At 44.5% G+C, this 19,057-nt stretch overlaps 1 protein-coding gene and 1 long non-coding RNA gene across 3 annotated transcripts in view; both read left to right on the forward strand.

Annotated features, from left to right (window-relative positions):
- The window catches only part of LOC308182285 (uncharacterized protein), a 163,928-nt gene that overhangs the window by 120,903 nt on the left and 23,968 nt on the right, over nt 1-19,057 (forward strand). The gene's annotated exons all lie outside the window — the stretch shown is intronic.
- LOC308189724 lies at nt 1,034-18,662 on the forward strand. The gene is made up of 2 exons (XR_013946540.1): nt 1,034-2,800; nt 16,931-18,662. It is a non-coding gene; the product is annotated as an uncharacterized lncRNA (long non-coding RNA).

Raw genomic sequence — 19,057 nt, forward strand, 5'->3', positions numbered from 1 at the left:
ACAGAATATAGCCCAAGAGATCGTTTAACATATTTATGTAGATTTACACAGAATTGCTTACTAAATTGCTAGGCCTTGCTGTTGCATATAAGTTGCAAAGCATAAAACAAATGCAGCTTCCTAACCTCTTCTTGTTTTCTGATGCACGAAGTATGTACAGCAGGTTTGTGTGGATCTCATAAAAGGTTGGAGGGGTGATGTTTCCCACAGCGAGCTGTGCGCAGGCTGGATCAGAGCAGTGCCCCTGCTGACCCTAAGCACACTGCTGACCTTGCACACAGGGAGCACTGTGCAGTACTATGTTTCCCTTGTAGGCAAGGCTTCGCTCTGGTTTAGGAATTGGGGAACAGCTCAAGGTAAACCAAAAGAGCCTTCTGAAGTCTAAGGGGTGGTTACCCAGTCCTTTGCACTGGTTTAAAACTCATCTTTAAAACTTACTTACAAGCTTATTTTTTAATCCATTTTAAATTAAATCAGTGCATTTTTCTTGTGATAGCAGGGGCAAAGAGAAGAAAGGAAGGGAAGAAGGCAGAAACAAACCTGTTGGATGTGTATGTGCACGCAGCCTTTAAGAGCAAGGCCTAGCTCTGGCATTTGGATGTAGCTCTTTCTTTTCTCTCAAAAAGTAAAAGTCCAGAAACTTTACTGGCTGCCAGCCATTGATAGTAAACCTGGGTGGGACAGTCTCAGGTTATACTAGTTACCTTCTCCTTACGATTTCAAACAAGGACAGCAGAGCAGAAGCATGCGTGGAGTTGAGCGAAGGGATAAGGAGGTGTCAGCATCTCTTAAAATAATGCTTTCTCTGCCAATAACTTGCTCTTTTCCAGTGGACAAGTCATTCAGTTTCTATGTGCCCGGGATGGTGCCTTGATGGCACAGAGTCTTCTTTGGTGACACTGGTTTCAGGTATTGCTCTTTCACTTCCCGACATCATCCTTTCCTTCCCTTTCTTCTCCCTCCAAAGCTCATTCCTGCTCCTGTGCCACTGCATGTTACTGCCGTGTTCATCAGTCAGCATTTGCCCAGCAGTATTATCAGTCTGTTAATTGCCGAGACTGTAAAATATATATTTAAAAAAAAAAAAAGGATTTTGTGAGGTTTGTTTGGAACAGTTACACCATCTGGTTCATGGAGCAGTGCACAACTGAGGGTCGACCTTCTGGGAGGTGGAGATGGCACAAGGGATTAGTGAGGAAGATGCAGAAGCGGCAGGCACCGCAGACCTTGCTGCCACCACATTCTTCGTATTGACAAACCACAGCCTCCATTTCAGCACTAAACAGCAGTGAGAGGATGTGCCATGAGTCATTACTAAAGGATGTTTGCAAAGTGTTATGAGATCCTTACAGATACAATGCAGAGAAATGTCCCTGAAGAGCAGAAATCTCTGTTCTTACCCTGCAAGATTTGCTAGGCAGAAAGTAATAAACAAGAACTATTGGGGGTCATGGTTAGCCTTAGAGCATGAACTCCAGCTTGGGAAGGTGAGACCTGGATTGTGTAAGAACTGCATATTTTGAGAAGAGGGTGGGGAGAGGTGAGGGGGTTTTAAGTTGCAGATACTTGGTGGTGGTCTAATAGCAAGAAGGTAGAGACGAGACTCACAGCTATAGGTTAAGCTTTTGACCCTGTTCAGTATGTGGTGGGCTGAGCAATTTTAGTCTAGCAGGCTGAGAATTTTGACAGCAATAAAGCTATAATTTGCAGTTACCAGTGTAAATGTTATAATTCTCCCACTCCATGATAATTTGTTGTCATTCTCCCCCAGCTCACTTGTCCTGTGTGTGGTGCTGGCAGAAGTGTTTGTGTCGTAATGCTGTGAACCAGATAACCATTTTGAAGGGAAAGTTATTTTTCACCCTGAGCTAATTCAGCAGACAGCTGCATGAACACTAGGGTCAAGGAAGAGTGTGGTGCAGGAGCATGAATGAATGGTTAAAGGTGAGGAGCATCAAGGCTCTTTGAATCAAGTTTAGCATCACTGATGTCTCAGTCTAACCAGAGCAAAAGAGGGAAATGAGCTCTTGCCTATCTTCTAGAAGCCTTGACTTCTGCATTTTTAAAAGACGGATGAGCAGAAAATATGCACCAAGACTTGACAGATAATTACAGCCAGGAGAGAAAAAGGAGGAAGGGAAAAATTAAACAGGTTGGGCAGAAAGATCTTATACAAGCATTTTGTGTCGCAGAAATCTGTTTGTAAATGAAAAAAAACACAGGGAGCCCTCTTTCAGTGTGTCCCTTGATTTGGCTGCAAGTTCACAGCTCTCATGAGCTTCTGTATCCCCCAGTGAGGTACTGGGGACAGTCACCATCGCACTCACACACCCTGTGCTGTGCAGCCCTGCTGCCACTTTGGGTCACCAAGTAAGCTGGATCACCTTGCTGATCTGGCCAAAAACTTGCCTGTCAGTAATCACTAGATCTCGGGCAAATGAAGGGCTTGAAACATGTAGCAGCACAGGTTGAGAAGTTTAAGACAATTTGAAACAGCTGAGAGGCAGATCAGGGACCTATGGTTCCTCATCCCATAGCACACCTAATGTGGGAGCAAGAAGGTAGTGTTCAGGGAATACAGTTGGCCATGTCGTGCACTAGAGGTTATGCTAGGCAAATAGTTACAACCAAGCAAAAGCTGTTTTACAGAGCTCTGAGATCAGGGCTTTGTTGTGTTAAATGTTTTGTTTGTGAGACCAAAGTAGAGTGTTTCTGCTCTGAAAAGACACCAGACTCCAGAGCCAGCTCGGATGTGATGGGAAAAGTTGTCATCAGCACAGGAACATTCAGTGTCCAACAGGTAACAACTCCTCTGCAGTGACATTGCTGCTGGTTTTGGGGGGACTTGAGATGGGATTTGATTGAGGAGGGGTTTGCTTCTATGACTAGGAGAGATGGGGGGGGAAGAGAGGAGAAAAGAGGGAAGAGAAGTTGTGAGAATCTGTTGTGGAGGGAACACAGTTCTGCGTCTGTTCCTGCCAGCCTCCAATACAACGACCCGTGCACCTGGCTCTTTGATATACATATCTTACCTTTTATTTTTTTCCCCACAAGCCTGAAGACCCTGGGGTAAAAGACTCCCTATGGCTCTTTGTCTCTGTAAAATGAGCTGGTCTTGTGTAGTAGCTGGTGTGAGGGATATTTGTTTTTAGGGGAGCTTTTGCAGAACCAAAGAAGCGAGGACCCCTATGACAGCAAAAATCTCTTTTTTCTTCACTTGTAAGCTGCTGCTGTACACTGCTAAGCTGTTAACCCAAATACGACTGTATTTCAGGAGCAGGAAAAGACCTTGTAAAACCCTGAGGGATCCCATGGGATGGGATGCACTAGGCCAATGTGAAAATCACGCAGCACTTGTGCTTTAATTGCCAGCTCTGTCCTTGCTCGTGAAGTCAGCATGCTCTTCTGACTGGGCTCCCCATAGGCTTTCTGCCAGCCCAGTTATTGCAGAAATTCTGCATCATTTTGTATGGTGGTTTTTGTATGGCACAGCTTTAAGCACTGCAGGCTTGGTTCTCCTTTTTTGGAGATTGGTCTCCTTTTTGTTTTTATTTATCGCTTGCTTTTATTCTGCCCTTTGTTTCTTTCACCGTATTGTTCATTTATTTGCACTCCCTTTGTGCCTTGTCTCAAGGCTGTGAGCAGCGTCTCAGTACAGGGAATTCATTGCGCTAACACGTCAGAGTGGAAAGAGCTCCCATTCAGGCACAGGAGTATTTTTTTAAAGGGGAAACCGTGTTATCCACAGCTTCAGGTTTGTACAGTGCGATGTACAAAGACTGTCCCCTTTGGCATGGCTTTGTCTCCTGCTGCTTATGACGGAGTATGAATTGAGGAACAGAGAAATAACGACAAAGGAGCTAGCTGGAGCCTGCTGAAGGGGAAGCGAGAGCAAGCAGGGCCGATGTCCAAAGCCACAGGCCACAGAGGGATCCCATGGAGCACAATCCTGACTTGGTGCAAGACATCGAACAGGCAGGTGGGAGCAGAGAGTGGGGGCTGCACCTCGGGGTGAGGTGTCACATTTCTGCTCCTGAGCTGCTGCAGTTCCCGAGAGCACTGCCTCCAGCTACTCTCAGTTTAAACGTGCACTCAAATGTTCAGCTGAGAAATGCAGCAGGGGAAAAGCAAGTACATACCCCTACATCTGCGTGGTGGGAGAGGACAGCCTAACTGCCAGGCAGCCCTGCAAAATCTGTCTCTGAATGTGAGTCAGTGCTGGGGCTCCCATGAGAGGTTCAAGAGAGTGGTGGGGCCACTGGAGAAGCAGGTTGCCGTGTCAGCAGTGAGAAGACTGATATGAACAGAGATGCTTGGGAGAGGAAAAATAAAGGTGCCTTTTTAACTCCACAGCAGTACCCGGCACACAGCAACCTTCCTGAAACAGGACTGCAAGGCAGGCAAAACAAGTCCCATCAGTGCTCGCTGTAGTAGCTTTGGCCTGTGCTGAGCCTGGCCTGAAAGAGCTACTTCAAGAAAAAGGAGGTGCGGGTGGAAAAGGCAATGGACACAGCTGGTGCCTGCAGGCAAGAACAGTGGGGAAGGAAACTGAAGGTCCTGAAACTAGGCAAAGCCATAGCGTGAAAAGCTCTATAAAAAGCAAGTACCCTGATTCCTTGTTGCCTTCTGTAGCTGCTTCTGCTGACACCAGTGTGTGGTCGCTGTCTTGGAGAGCGCTCAGCAAGCAGCAAGTGCTGCAAGGCAGCAAGGGAAGGTGGTTTGAGCTGGTGCCCTGTAATGAAAGGAGAACTTGCAGAGTTGCTTAACACAAGAGGAGATTCATGAAAACACAGAATCTGTTTGCCCCATATGTGAGTACTTAGCAGTAGCTGGCTCACACTGTGACTTGGTATTGGTCCTTGGCAAGACCGTAGAGCTCCAGAGCTGCTCTGGTTTAAATTCATGTGCTGACATTTCCACCTGAGCAGCTACATTTGGCTTCCAAGCACCGCTGCTGAATTACTACGTATTTTACACTGCAAGAAGATGTGTGCAGATACCCATGTCTTGTATCTGAATAAACTTTTCAGGTTTATCCTTCAGATGGTGGATATTTCTTTGTGTGTTATAAGATTCAGAGACTTCATTTCAGAGATCAGTGTGACTTCTAATAAGCAATTAAGTCCATGGCAAGTCAATCACTCTATAATTAGCTCCAATCTGTGTTCCCATTAGCTACAACATCCTTTACCTGCCATTGAGCCAGCAGTAAAAGGTGTGAAAATCCTTGTGACCTTGGAAATGCATCCAAAAAAAACAAAGCAAAGCCTTCCGGTCAGACTCTTGCAGACAACTGAGAACACACAGGAGGAGATGCCTGTTGGAGAAATCACTGCTGAGGAAATCCTCAGCTGTGCTATTTAGTAAAGCTTACTTCTTTTTATTAGTCCTGAGAAGCTGTGACAGGTAATTTCACTGATGGGAGAGTAAGGATAAACAGAAAAGCAGGCATTATTCAAGGATTTGGCTGCAGTAGCAACATTTTTCACAGTAGCCACGGTCTCTAGTCTCCCACATGCCTCACCCAAAACTCACTGTGGGTCCACATGCACACCAGCTTATAGAGATGATCCAGCTGATTATACTCCTGACTTAAAGATGATTTCTAAGTGAGGCTAGCAAAGGCAACGTGAGAGCCAGTGTGGTTTGATTCAGCAGAAGCAGCTTCTGGCCTGCCTCACTGGACCCTGTGCAGGAGCCAAGCTGCCACCAGGCAGCTCCTGCCCCTGCCTGCTCAGCATCCATGCTGGAAGCTCGCAAACCCACAGGGGAAGCACAGATCCTGCTGGCTCTTGGCCATTCCGCATGGCCCTGGGCTCAGACTTGGTTGGTGTCTGTTTGGGACAGTGGAGAATTTGCCTCACAACCGTCCCCACTAAGGCACTTCTTGTTTGGATGTATATCACTCTTGAAGTAGGTCTAGCTTTACAGGCAAGGCCAGATATTTTTAAAGCAATGTAACAAAGTGAAGACACAGGCATTTAACAGGATTTTAAGATGCTGCCAGGCACTGCAGGGAAGATAAATACCTTACTTGTACTAATTCCTAAGTTGGGGTACTGCATAAACCAGATTGCAGCTTGGGCTTGGTTCTCTCACTACTATGTGTTTATGTAACAGTTGCTCTGAATGGATCCTATCTAGTGTTTCTGTAATATGCCACAACGCAGTGATAAACTTGGAAGCTAGTATTCTCTCCAGTAATATTCTCTTGCTTTTTAATATCTCGTGGTATTTTAGTGTGTGCATTTTTCATCAGATGCAAATGACTACTGGGGGTGCCTTGTCACAAAGAAAACAGCTCTCCTGTGTTCCAGTTAGCAGGTACCATTTAGGGTGCGAACAAAGCTAGAGATGGGCAGGACTTAAAAGGAAGAGCATTCCTCATCAGTGCCTCCCCCCCGCCACACACACTTTTAATGGCAAATATTGCCACAAACAGCAAAATACTAGAAGTGAATAGTCTGGACAGCCCATCAAAACCATTCAGTAGGTCTGTGCAGAGCATGGGTAACTATAATCAGCTCATTTTTAACGCTGTCACTTGAACAGCTGTGTGCTGATAGCAGCATTATCCAAATAAGAGAGAAGCTGCTCCTCTGCAGAGCTCTCTGGCTTCCTAAGCACTCCTCGGTTGCACCAAAACAAAGGGCCAAGTCGGAAAGTGACAGAGGCTATGTATGTGTGGGGGAAAACTTCCAGGCGTGGCAGCAAGATTCACATGTAAAGATGCTGGATGGGCATCCAGCAGTATCCCAAAGAGCAGCATGCTTGTGAGGGGAAGAAAAATAAGCCAGCTGAAGGGGCTGATCCTGCAAAGACTTTGGGGTAGTGACTTGTTACTAAAGCTGGGGGGAGAAAACCAAAAGGAGCAGAAATTTCATGCTTTTTATTTCTGTGTGTGATTTTTACACAGAACCATCATGTTTTTACTAAGTTATCATTTTTCAAATGTATCATTTGGGTTCAGCTGGAGCATTCAGAGTGACTCAGGGTACTTTTTCTTCTCATTGTTGACCTTTTGCTTCATAGAAAGTTTAAAAATGGAAAATTCTCTCTTTCCATTCTGCTAGACACAATGTCATTGCCATCGATGTATGCTCTTGCAGAGACAGCACAACTTTGCCTTGTATTTTCCTGATGAAGACCTGCTGCTGAACTGTGTTCTGGACTTTTTTTCTGGGAATGGTTCATGCAGCCCCTGAAAAAATCTTGGTTACATTGTGGGGAGCTGGAAGGGTGAGAGGAGCCTGCAGTAGTTCCCTTTGTAAGGAGCAGTTTCCTGCACTGTGCAGATTTGTTGTGATTTATGACCCAAAGAAACACTTGCTGTTCAGATGGGGTGGCTCGTCCAGCCCTGGAATAGCTCCTGTGTACTCAGTGCCCCTCTAACAATTTCACAGATACTGCTCTTCAGAGACAGGTGCTAACTAGACGCTGCAGCTATTACTACCTGGCAGAGTTTCTCAGCAGTGCCCCCAAAATTTTATGCCTGAGGGAACATATCCTGTTTCATTTCACCAGACAAATGTTTTTTAACCTTTTTCCAATTTGCCAGCCACTAAAAATTCCAGCAGAGTTGTGGACTCCTATGGGTTGAGTTGGTTTCCTTTTCTTGTTTTTTTATCTGTGGTCATCTTAAAAATAATTCATGGACCCTTGGGATCTCACATACTATGGGATGAAAACTACAGTACTAGATCAATAAACTGATCCACTGATGAAATGAGCAGGTCTAATCCCAGATGCAAGTAGTGCAGAAATAGGGTGCAGAGTTAGTCCTACTTTGTTTGTTTGTGGTTTGATAATGTGTTCTTGTGGATAAGGCCCTGGTGTAGCAGTCAGGAGACTGGGTAGCAAGCAGGACCTATAGCTGTGCAACATGCTCTGCAAAGCAGAAAGTGTGGTTGATACTTGTGGAGAGATGGGACAGGTACTTAGATCAATATTTTGGAGTCGTGGAAGCAATATTAAATAGAAAACTGGCTTCTAAAAAGGGCAAGTAGCCAAGCATGGTTATTTGTTGTGGCAAGTTCTGAAAAAGACTTTTCCTGAGGTCCTGTGGTACTGCAGAGAGACCTTTTCTGTGACATTACCAGAAGCTGGCTTCCTGGGGTGATGACAGTGGTAAAAGTGCTTAACATTTTTGTGACAGGGAGAGCCTGTCCATGTCCTGGTGCCATCAGAAGGAATTTCCTCTTCAGTGTGAAGAAGACTTGTTTCTTCTGTATTGCAGGAGGTAGTGGGAACACAATACTTCATTCAGAAGTTCAGCACATCTCCAGTTAAGACTGCATGAGCTGGCTGCAATTCAGCCTACTCTTTAACAATGCCTTCAACCTTTTAACTTTGCCAACAGGCTTTGGAAGAGCACCACATTCAACTAATAAAATACAAGGGCTAAATTTGCCATTCCCAATCCAAATTGCTGTCAGATCACAACCTGCTGGCAGGATATCGTTGCCATGTCTTACACCTTCTTTGTAAAATTACTGGGTTGGTGAAGCTATCTGTGAGAGGTCAGGAAAGTTTTTGCAGGAGTTTTGTGGAGAACTGAATACCCAGGAATACGAGAGTGTCTTGTCTTCCTACTAAACATGCCATCAGCCTACTGGGTAAAAACATAGGAACCATCTAGGTACTGTTTTTCTAAGCTGGGTAAGTGATATCTGCACTCTTGCTATTTGGATATGCCTCCAGATGCTGAGGAGGTTCCAGCAAATCTGTGGCTAATTCTTCATGTCTCACAACACCGGAATAATTTAACTAGTACTTGCTGCTGTTCCGAACTGCTGGTTTTTACAGCTGGATGTCTGGAAACCAGAGAATTTGTTTCTGGTGATCAGTTTTAACCACGGATTGAATGAGAATTTGTCCCAGAATGGGAAACAGTATAGGAAGGTGTCAAATAATTTCCATGGTTGGAAATGAAAGCTTCCAAACCTTTTCAGAAAGCACCTTCTGAAAGAAAAGAAGATACAAGGAGGAGAGGCCTGTGTCCTATTTTCTGCAAGGAATCAGTCCTAATTTGGTGGATTAAGAGAATGGCATGCTTGGGGTTTAGCCTGTGTGAGGTCCAGAAATAAGAGGTTCAGGAACATCCCTTCTTTTGTAGGTACACTGAGTATTTCAAGCATGATGTTCTATGTTCTGGCTGTCCTGCACCAGAATAAATCTAAGTTGTTTCCACTGCAGACAGAAAGACAGAACATCCTGTGGGTTAGAGCTGAATCTTCATGTTCAGAGTCAACCAGGGATCATCCCAGACAATTGCTCATGACCTACTGCGCCTGTATGCAGATTTTACTCTACATCTGACCTCACATCCCCTCCATGTATCTGCTAAACACTGCAGATGTCACGCTGATCCCTAGGACTTGAAAGTACAGAGTGCTTGTCTAATAATCTTGTTACTCCTGGAAGGCTTTCCAGGAGCGGAATGTGCTGTTCAGGTCTGATACTGCCTTTAGTGTGTCCAGCCCCCACCTGTCTTTAATCATATGCACTGATACACCATTAAAAAGCTGCCTTGTAGCTACTCCTCAGCTTTCATCTTGGTGTATGTCCCTGCTTTGTTGGTTCAGAGACCAACTACAGTAACACTTGGCATTTACAAAACACTGTATGTAACCTGCGCAGAGCGTTGTCCTGATAGAAGGCTGCTGACCCACATGCCATCTGTATGAATTAGGTCATACTGGCTGTGTTTTGTCTTCGCAGTACAGATAAGGGACTTATCCTTCTGGAAAGTGGGCTGGAAGTCAGTGCAAGGATTTTACTCCCAGCAGTGCTTGTGGTGTTTGATTTACTGGCCCTAAGTGGAGATAACAGAAACAAAGGGGAAAAAAGGTCATAAAGTGCAATGTGTTTATTCTGCCCCAGCGAGAGGGTGCCATGTGTATGAGCCTGGGCACTGCCCAGAAGGGAGGATGTCTCTGCACTGCCTCTAAATAGAAGTCTGTGTTATTGTAGTGATCCTGGGAGATCCCAGCAAGAGGCAAGCCTTATTTTACTATCTGTAAGCAAATGCGTAGCAATATGCCGTTCTTGCCCTACAACCATGACAGTATGTTTGCTGGGAGGGAAGCTGAAGGATCCAGCTCATGAAGAACCAAGAGGAGCTACGACTTCCCACGTCACATTAGAACTTGTGGCAGAGCCAAAACATAAACCCCTTCCCCCCCTTGGTGCTTAACCATCCTGTCTCCAAATGTCCCTCCGCCGCTGTGCCTGCAAAGCCGTCGTTCTGAAGAGTATTAGTATCTGCCTCTGAAGTGACTTCAGCGCAGTTTCTCTCTTCCTCACCCCCGCACCCTCTCTTATTAATTTGAAAACTCCTATTTATAAACCTGCTCAAGCCTGCTTGTTCAGGGAGGAGGAGCCGAAACGCTCAGCACACAGGCTAGGATACTCAGCAGAGATGCAGGCAGAGCTACTTCTCACTCAAAGGGTAATAACCAGATGGAACAAGTCAGCAGGAAGAGTGCCTGAAATGTCACAGAAATGAGATCAAGCAACAGCTAGAGCTTTGTGTCTGCAGGCAGAAGGGGGAGAATCACAGGATCTCAGGAAAGAGTAAGAAAGACGGGCTGAGCGGAAGGAAAATACGTAAGCGGATAAGCGCATTGCACTGAATGGCCCAGTCGTCTCCCCAGACTTTCATTCTTCTGTTACGCATTTTTGACGCTCTCTCCCAGCCCCTCTGACAGCGATGAACAGGAGGCCTAAAGAGCTGGCTTGCTGCAAAAAGTGTGCCATGCTGCTGACTGTGGAGTGACTTGTCACCTCTGTTGTTAAACAGATCACTTCCCTCCCTGCATCTCACAGAGATGCACAACCCTTGTTAAACTTGGGCTGGCCTGCAATTTCTGTAGCTCCTGGTGGTTTTGTGCTGTCAAGCTAGAGAACAGGCTGATGACAACATGAACCCCTGTGATGGAAGAAGTAAGTACCTAAATAGCTGTCCTACATTGTATGGCACTATATACAACCACTTGACTTCCCTTAACTCTCCTTCTGGCTGTGTTTTATGTTAATGATCCAGACACGACCCAACTACCTCTGTTGTTCTAGAGAACCCCAGGACCATTTTGGGAGACTAGGTAAGTTCATCTGCTGTGAAGAAATAAAAAAAATAAAAAAAGTCGGTTCCTAAGGTTTATGCAAAGAATAAACAAAACTGCAGTTAGCCAGAAGGAGTTACATTCATGGGGAGAAACAGAACCACATTGTTCAAAAAATCAGAGGAGAACAAAGAGGTTCAATGAGAATCCAAGACCAAAGCCATTTCTGCCAAGGGACTGGCATCAGTGTGCTGAACACAACCTCACCTCTTCCCCTTCCGGCTTACCAAGTGATTTCATGGAGCTCTTTGGGCTGGCACCTCCCCGAGCTGCTCTTCTTTCCTGGGTTGGTGCCAGGGAAGGCAAAGGACCTGCTGTCCCCAGCTCTCTGCTCTGCTCTTCTCCAGCCTGGATTTCCTCCGTCAGTCCTGCTAGTACCAGATTAACTCTCTCTGTTGTCTATGTTGTTAGGTGATTTGTCCTTCGATACATTATTGTTGCTTAGGGAAAACATTTTAATGCCCACAATCCCACAAAGCTAAAATCCCAATAGTTTATTGGCAGTTTATAGATCTATTAAAGGACAGTCATTCCCACAAGATGGTCACAAGGTGTTGAAGACAAGACACAACTAGGGGATGAAACAGACCGAGACAATGGGACCAAGAGTTAAGGTAACAAAAGTAACATAATGTGCACAGTTGCTCAGTTGTGGTATTTTCATCCTGATGATTTTAATGATGGTATGCTGGACACCCCAGAGTACTGGGAAATTCTTGTGATAATACCAGAAAATTTCTAAGTTACTGAATTACCTATATGTAATTGCTCTCTTTGCTGGAAAAACCTGATCCAGTTTGTGGTATCATCTGACGTATCTGAGGCATTTAAGAAGCTCTTTGCTAATATGAGGGAAAAAAGCATCAGCCTACCTATAGCATGTCTCTGCATCAAACACAAAATCAGGTGGCTTAAGAAGTGATCAATGAAGAGGGTCACAGGTCCAGAAAACCTGGTGGAAATGGGAATGATTGAAAGAAATGGCTTTTCTGGGTTTAGGAGAAAGAAGATCGAGGGGGAACATGGAAAATCATTTCTGATGGCGTTCTAAAAAGAACAGGGGTTAGTTGTTCCCTGCTTCCGTGGCAGAAGGGTTATACAACAAATAGTGGGCAGCTTTGTTTGCATAAACAAAGATTTTGGTTAAGTATCAGAAGTAGATTTATTCTGAAAATAGGAAAAGAAGCAGCGAAGCAGCGTTGGAGGCTTGTGAAGTCCCTGTTTATGGAGTCTTTTAAAAACAAAGCTGCGTTAGTCAACGATGGCCTAGGCAGATCCACTTTGTTGTAAAGCAGGGATCAGTGAAGTCTTTATAGCCTGGTATTTCTATGATTTCTACTAAGTCTGTAGTTCTAACAGCAAGGCCGCAAGCTACGATCTTATTATATAAGTAAAGATAAATGGAAATCTTCATTGGGTTCACAATGACTAACTCTGGAAAGGGAAACAGGAGGTTTAGGGAAAACAAACACTACAAGAACTTTTATATCTTTATAGGTGTAACTAGGCCCTTTAGTTTCAGGAGCATCTGTGAAGAGAAACCTGGATTGAGTGGGCTACAGAGGCAAAAACTGCTACTCCTTGAACTCAAGGGAAAAACTGGAGGAAATAGGTTTGTCCTGTGATTAAACAGATGGATTCAGGGCTGCCACTGGGATCCAGCCCTACAGTGACTACACTTAGAAATGTACAAATAACAAAACTCACAGTAATAAAATGTTATTGATGGAAATACCCTGACATAGATAAAGTGGTTCACTATTTCACAGCTGGAATAGGAAAGAGATTTAGTGAAATTAAGCTGCCTTTATTTCTTGTCCAAAGCCAGGGGGAAAAGTTTAACGGCACACAGGTAAAACAGATGGATTTTAAATTGCATCATCAGTAACCTATGGTATAAGTACTACATTTAAGGTGATTGTTTTTAAACAGCATCCACTGGGCTTGAGTTAAAACATTAGATTTACTCAAGTGTATAATCTCTTACTTAATAACACTACATGTGAATTGCCACTGTATACATGAAAATCTAGTTTGTTTGCGTTGAGATTGGTTGATCTAATATTGATTAGGTTTCTTTGTTCATCCCAAGTCATTTGTTGATTTCATATTTCTGTGGTCTCAGTGGTTTTTCCTTTTTTTTTTTTTATGGCTTTCCTTTTGTCAAATGTAGACATTTCTAAACAGTGGTAGATCATAACCCATGGTCCTACCTTAAGCTCTCAAGCATATACATAAGGCTTGAAACACTGTGGGCTTAACTCTGGAAGATGACAAGAACTGTGGCTCCAGTACAACAAACTGTATTTGTCCTGGGCACAGTCTGACTCAGCTGAACTAGTTGTGTGCTAGGAGGGAGAGCAATTAAATCAGGACTTGTTGGGATGAAGAGAAGCACTCCAATACTGATCATAGCAATGGCCACCACATTGACTTCAGTGCAGTTCCTCTAATGTATGCAAGAGTAAGGGAAAGTGGATCTGGGTCCATAAGATCCTTACTCACTTTAGATTGCAGCCTACAACATGATCTGTTTCACCTGGAATGACATCAGTTAATTGAGATAATAGATACTTATCACTAGTTTATGACAGTAAGAAGTTGTTCATGTTCTGTAAAAATTCAGTGAGTTAACAGAACCTAATTAGCATACCTCCTCCAAGAAGGTTATTAAGCTTGGAGTATCTAAAAGTCCTGTCTAAAGTCCGCCGTGGTGAAAGGAGCAGGCTCTGTCATGCTCCCATTGTTAATGGCTTAGAAGGATGAGCTGTGTAGACAGGTTGGTGTGAACTGATTATCCCCGGTCCAGCTCACGATAGCCTATTGTTGAACTCACAGCTGGTCCAGGTGAACACCCTTGGTGAGTGAGGGACTCCTTCTGGAAACCTTCTGAGGCAGGGAGATGTAAAACTGAGGCAGTGCCTAAGGCTGCTAGCCCGCTAAGGATTGCAGCTTTAATTCCAGCTTCCCTGCATCCTGCATTGTTATGTGATTAGACAGATGATCCTATTTTCTAAGACTCTCCTGAGATACAGCAGATTGATGTGGTGTCTTAGCTGTAAAGGCATCATGAAGCTGTGAAGTACTTCATAAGGGCGTTTGGCAGATGCTATTACCAGAGATGTGATATTTTGAGGATAAACCATGTGATTTGTAATTACGTTGTTTATAAACTGTGCTGTTTATCTTTATATATCATTTACTGTTATTGTTGCTCCCTGCTACCCAATCTCTCTTTTTTCCATTTTTTCTGCTCTCTCCATTCCCAGCCAGCTCAGGTCTGAAAGTTGTATGTTGTGGCCCAGCAGTGCATAAAAGTGGCCATACCGCATTCAAACTGGGTACGTCAGCATAGCAGCATGCTGCAGGGATCTGCAAGGAAGCCTTGGCTCAGCTCAGCACTGCCCATGCACAGTCTAGAGATACCCAAGACCTGATGGGAAATCCACAGACCAGCCTGTTTCAGAGTACAAATCTATCCTAGGGTCTAAATGTTTGTTACCACTTCTCTGCCTATTGTTCGGTGTGGCCCAGAAATGAATAATGCAGAAGATTATTTGAGTCATGTGGCCTCTGCTTTCTCTCAAGTTCCTTGGATGAACAGAAGTTTCCTATAATATGCTGCTACACTTAGATCCATTTAAGATGCATTTAAAATGCATTTAGGGCTATCTTTGATCCCTTTCTTGCTTCAGAGTAGCAGTGCTTGGTCCACCGAACAAGATTAATGAAAACATAGGACAACAACAACCATAGAGCTCCCGGGTAAGGGAAACGAACGCTTTCTTTTTTCTCTCTTTCCTACGCAAGCTGCATAAGTTGGATATGGAAGCTGGTCAGCCAGCATCACAAATGATCAGCTCTTTCCAGTTATCAATCCGGAAAGACCTAGCTTGATGCAGAGCTACAGGGCCACATTCAGATGTGTACTTGGGGGTGCTTCTTGTATGTTGACGGGGGGAAAAAAAAAAAAGACTAACACAAGGGTTAATAAGAAGGAAAAATACTGTTCTTTCACAGACACTTCCAATCCTCCACTGTTTTCTCTCCTTGCTGCACCCTGCCCCTTCTGTAGTCTCCTAGTATGTAAAATATTCTTGCTTATATTGCATAACTTACAGTGTTGATGTCACTGTGGAATTTGATGCTTGGCTGATGGATTTTTTTTATTAGATGCAATGATTAGAATCTAAGCAGTTACCATAGCTTTAAAATTTCTATAAATGTGTACTTGTTTCCAGTGGGGTTTTCTCTGTATTTGTTAAATATCTGGCTGATTCACAACACTTATCACGACATGGGAGAATGAGTGTGTACGGAGGAGCGTGGGGGGAAGGTTTGGATCTTAAAAGCCTCGTCAGATGACTTAAGGGCGGCAAATCTGTTCTGTAGAGTAGGGAGCTTTATTCTTTAAAATAGCTTGCAGAAGAAACATGCAGACTCAGAAATATTGGTAAGGAGATACGATGCGTCTTTTCATTGCATTTGTGAGTCAAAGCTAGCCCAAGGGTACTGTGAATTATTCCTCCTGAACTTGCTAAGAACTGTGGAAAAGGGGCTGAAATACCAAGGCCTCGGTTCCTAAACACCAGGTCACCAGTGAAGGATAAGTGACCAGTATCCCCCTTTTCTTTCCCTAGATGAGATGGGGAGGGGTCCCAGGAATCACTTGTGTTGTTACATGCAGCCAGGATATGAAGCAGAATGAAGATACTGCTCTTCAAGTGAATCCATGTCTGTGCATCTAGTTTGTCTGCGTACATGGTGACAAGTTGGAGTATCCCACTGACGATAATACATTAGGTCAGACAAGGAGGGAGTCCTGTCCTGCTGTATGTTCAGCTGGGGCTGTGGGGGGGCTGTCTTAAAACCCCTTGCCACAGGAAGGAGTCTTAAAAGAGCTGTTTTTCCCATTAGGTAAAAATAGCGTTTTTCTTGTTCTGTTTTGGGGGCTCCCTTCCTTGGCATGTCTGACTCTACCTGCGGGTGTAGTTACCCCTGATAAGGAGTGCCTTTTTCTGGTTTAAGATAAACCACTTCTGCACTAGATTGTAGGCTCTGCTCGGTGTTATCTTGACTGGTCTCTTCAGTACCATTCTCTCTCCTTTTTTATGGCCATCTTGTCTCTTCAGGTTGATGGCTTTTCTGTCTCCTGCTCTGTGTCTGTATAGTCCTTGGAAGAGCAAGAGCTCTTATCATAACAAAAAGAAAAGAAAAACAAAAAAAAAGAAAGAAAATATTTTTTGACGCTTTCTAGCACGTGTTCATGAGCACATGCACCATGTATGTCCTTGGGAGATACCAACTCAGAGTCCACGTTTCAAAATGTGTTCTAGGACACATTGTTCATTCTGGAGAAATCATCCACAGGTATTTCTGAGGCACTACACTTCATTTATCAGTTCAATGTCAATTGACATTTTCCCTCGTCCTTTCACCAGAGGAAAAAAAAAAAAAAAGAGTGCACATGAAAGGGTCAATGTTTATGAAAGGTCAGTAATTCCAGATGAAATGCAAACCTATGGCTTAAAAAAAAAAAAAAAAGTTCTCCGTTGAGCAATAAAGCACTTAGAGTTTGACTTTGTTACACAAGAGAGAAACTTTCCAGTTGGCTGGCAGCGGTTCTGAAGGGTGTCGGTGCAGTTATTGATTAATTAAGTCTATTGTTACTCACTTCTCTCATTAATCCGAGTGTTTTCTCTTCACTCATGTCCCTGCACAACCTTGTTTTAAAGACTTGGAAGCTGACAGACAATTGCTTTGAATATCAGGCTGCTTATTTGAATTGCTAACTCCTCCTGTCTCAGAAATTTCTAGGTGTGGCGTTTTAGACCTTGCAGAAATGGGAAAGCTGCTTAAAGGTGAAGGCGTCCCCAGTCCCATGTTCAGACCTGGAAGGCTGTGTCCACGTGTAATGGAGAAGAGGGTGCAAGAGGCTGGGCAGGAGACACGGCTCCGGTGCTCTCTGTAGTACTGCACACAGTTCATGTGCCCAAACTGCACCTCCTGGTGTTCCCTGCTGAGGTGAGGGGCAGACGCCTCCAACGGGCTGGCACTTGCTGTTCAGGATTACAAATCCCTGGTGGACTTGTGGAGAGGATGGGATAGCAGTATCAGCAAGCCAGGAGTAAAGTTTTGCTTCTCCGTATGCTCACCTCAGCGCTAATGAAAATTTCCAAATATCCTTAAACCCACTGTCCTCTGCTCATGTACCCTGTCATGAAAAAGCCTGAACAGCACTGCTGCCCCGGCAGCGGGAGGCTATGTCTAAAAAAACAGAGAAGAGCCCATCTTCTGCTAAGCCACCCAGTCCCTGGCATCTCTGTTTGCTATACTGAGGGTACTTTGTTTGCTGGTCCCTGGCCCCAAGCCACTGCCTCATGTCACACAGGAAGCTGAACCGCTGCCAGCTGGGAACAGCTTCTGGTCACTATCTCCAGTCATCAGTGCTCAGCTGCAGCCTGTTAGCCAGGCTCCTGACCTGCCCGCCTTGCAGGTCCCAGGCATTTGCTTTCCCTTTCGAGCCCTTGAGATAGCAGAGTCTGTTGTACGGGAATGAACGGATTTAGGAAATGCCAAGGCCAAACTAAGCACCGCTGGATACCTGCAATTTTTAGCTTCAAGACGTCAGTCCTGGCTGGAAACAATTGTCAGAAACTAAGATGGACCGAGTTCAAGCGCAAGAGCACAACGCTCTTCCTTGATAAAGCTTCTCCCCAGCAGCGATGCTCATAAAGAGATTCTTTATCACGCCAGCCACAAGTCACTCCTGCTTCCTTCCTGCATTATGCCAGTGAAATGCAGGGATCATTTCAAGGGGAAAACTGCAGCAGTCAGGTCAGGAGAGCACCACCTCCACCTTTCTGAAGCAGGGGAAGGACTCTCTCAGTTCAGGACTACTTGGCTGCTTTATAGTTTTGTTTGGCAGGACATGAAAGAGGCCTGGAAATCTCGGAGGGCTATTTTAGGAAATCCTTTACAAGTTCCTCTAGGAAATGGGCCTTACCCTAACAATTCAATTAATTACAATTAGTTGATCCTGAAAGCAGAAGGAAATTGTATCATGCATATTTCATACAGGATTTGCTTAAGTATCTGTTTTTTAGCTCTTTGGCACTTGCTGATTGTCCTTTTGCCTGTAATTTCAGCTGGCAATACCAATGCCTTTGTATCAGAGAGCTGGGCTTCCTCTTCTGAAGAGCTTCACAGCAGTGTACACTGGCCTCAGTGGCAGTCCTGCAAGCTCAGTCCTCGCACAAATCAGGCTCGTACATACTATGCATAGGTTGGTCTGCCAGCGCAGACAGATACACGGAAAAACTTTATGCCTGGGGATGTCCCATTTTCCTCCAGCTGTTTGGGTAGGTCTCCAAAGATCACCTTGCTGATAACAGAAGACTGCTGTGGCTTTAGCAACAATGCAAATTAAAACTACAGTAACCCTTTGTGCAGTTTAGTACCGGGAAGGAGCCCTACTTTCCCTAATGAATTTTAAAATCAGACTTTTTGCCCAGTTCCTAGCCACAGCAATGTGTTGACCATCACAGAGTCCCATGAGAGCTGGGACCCAGGAAGGGGGCTGGCACAGCAGATGGAGACGTGTTTAGCTGGTGCGCTTTCTTGGCAGTGTAAATGTGTTGAACATTGAGGGAAGGCACAGCCAAACTGATGTAAACAGGGTAATATATTTCAGCATAATTGCACTAATTATATGGGGACACTGGTGTTAACTAAACAGCCGTTACCTTTCTCTGATTGAATTAAATAGTTATAAACCTCAGAAGCTTGCCAATATCCTCTTCCTGTCTTGCTTAAATCTCTTTTCCTGTTGTCTGCTTTATCAATCAGTGAGTATGCCTGAGGATTTTGCAGTGTCTCTCCTCAGTCAGATTAGAAGTGTTTGTGGTGCCTTGCTCTCTAAAGCCTTGCACACA

Source organism: Anser brachyrhynchus (genome assembly GCF_964034855.1).
Source record: "Anser brachyrhynchus genome assembly, chromosome: 1".
Lineage (NCBI taxonomy): Eukaryota > Metazoa > Chordata > Aves > Anseriformes > Anatidae > Anser > Anser brachyrhynchus.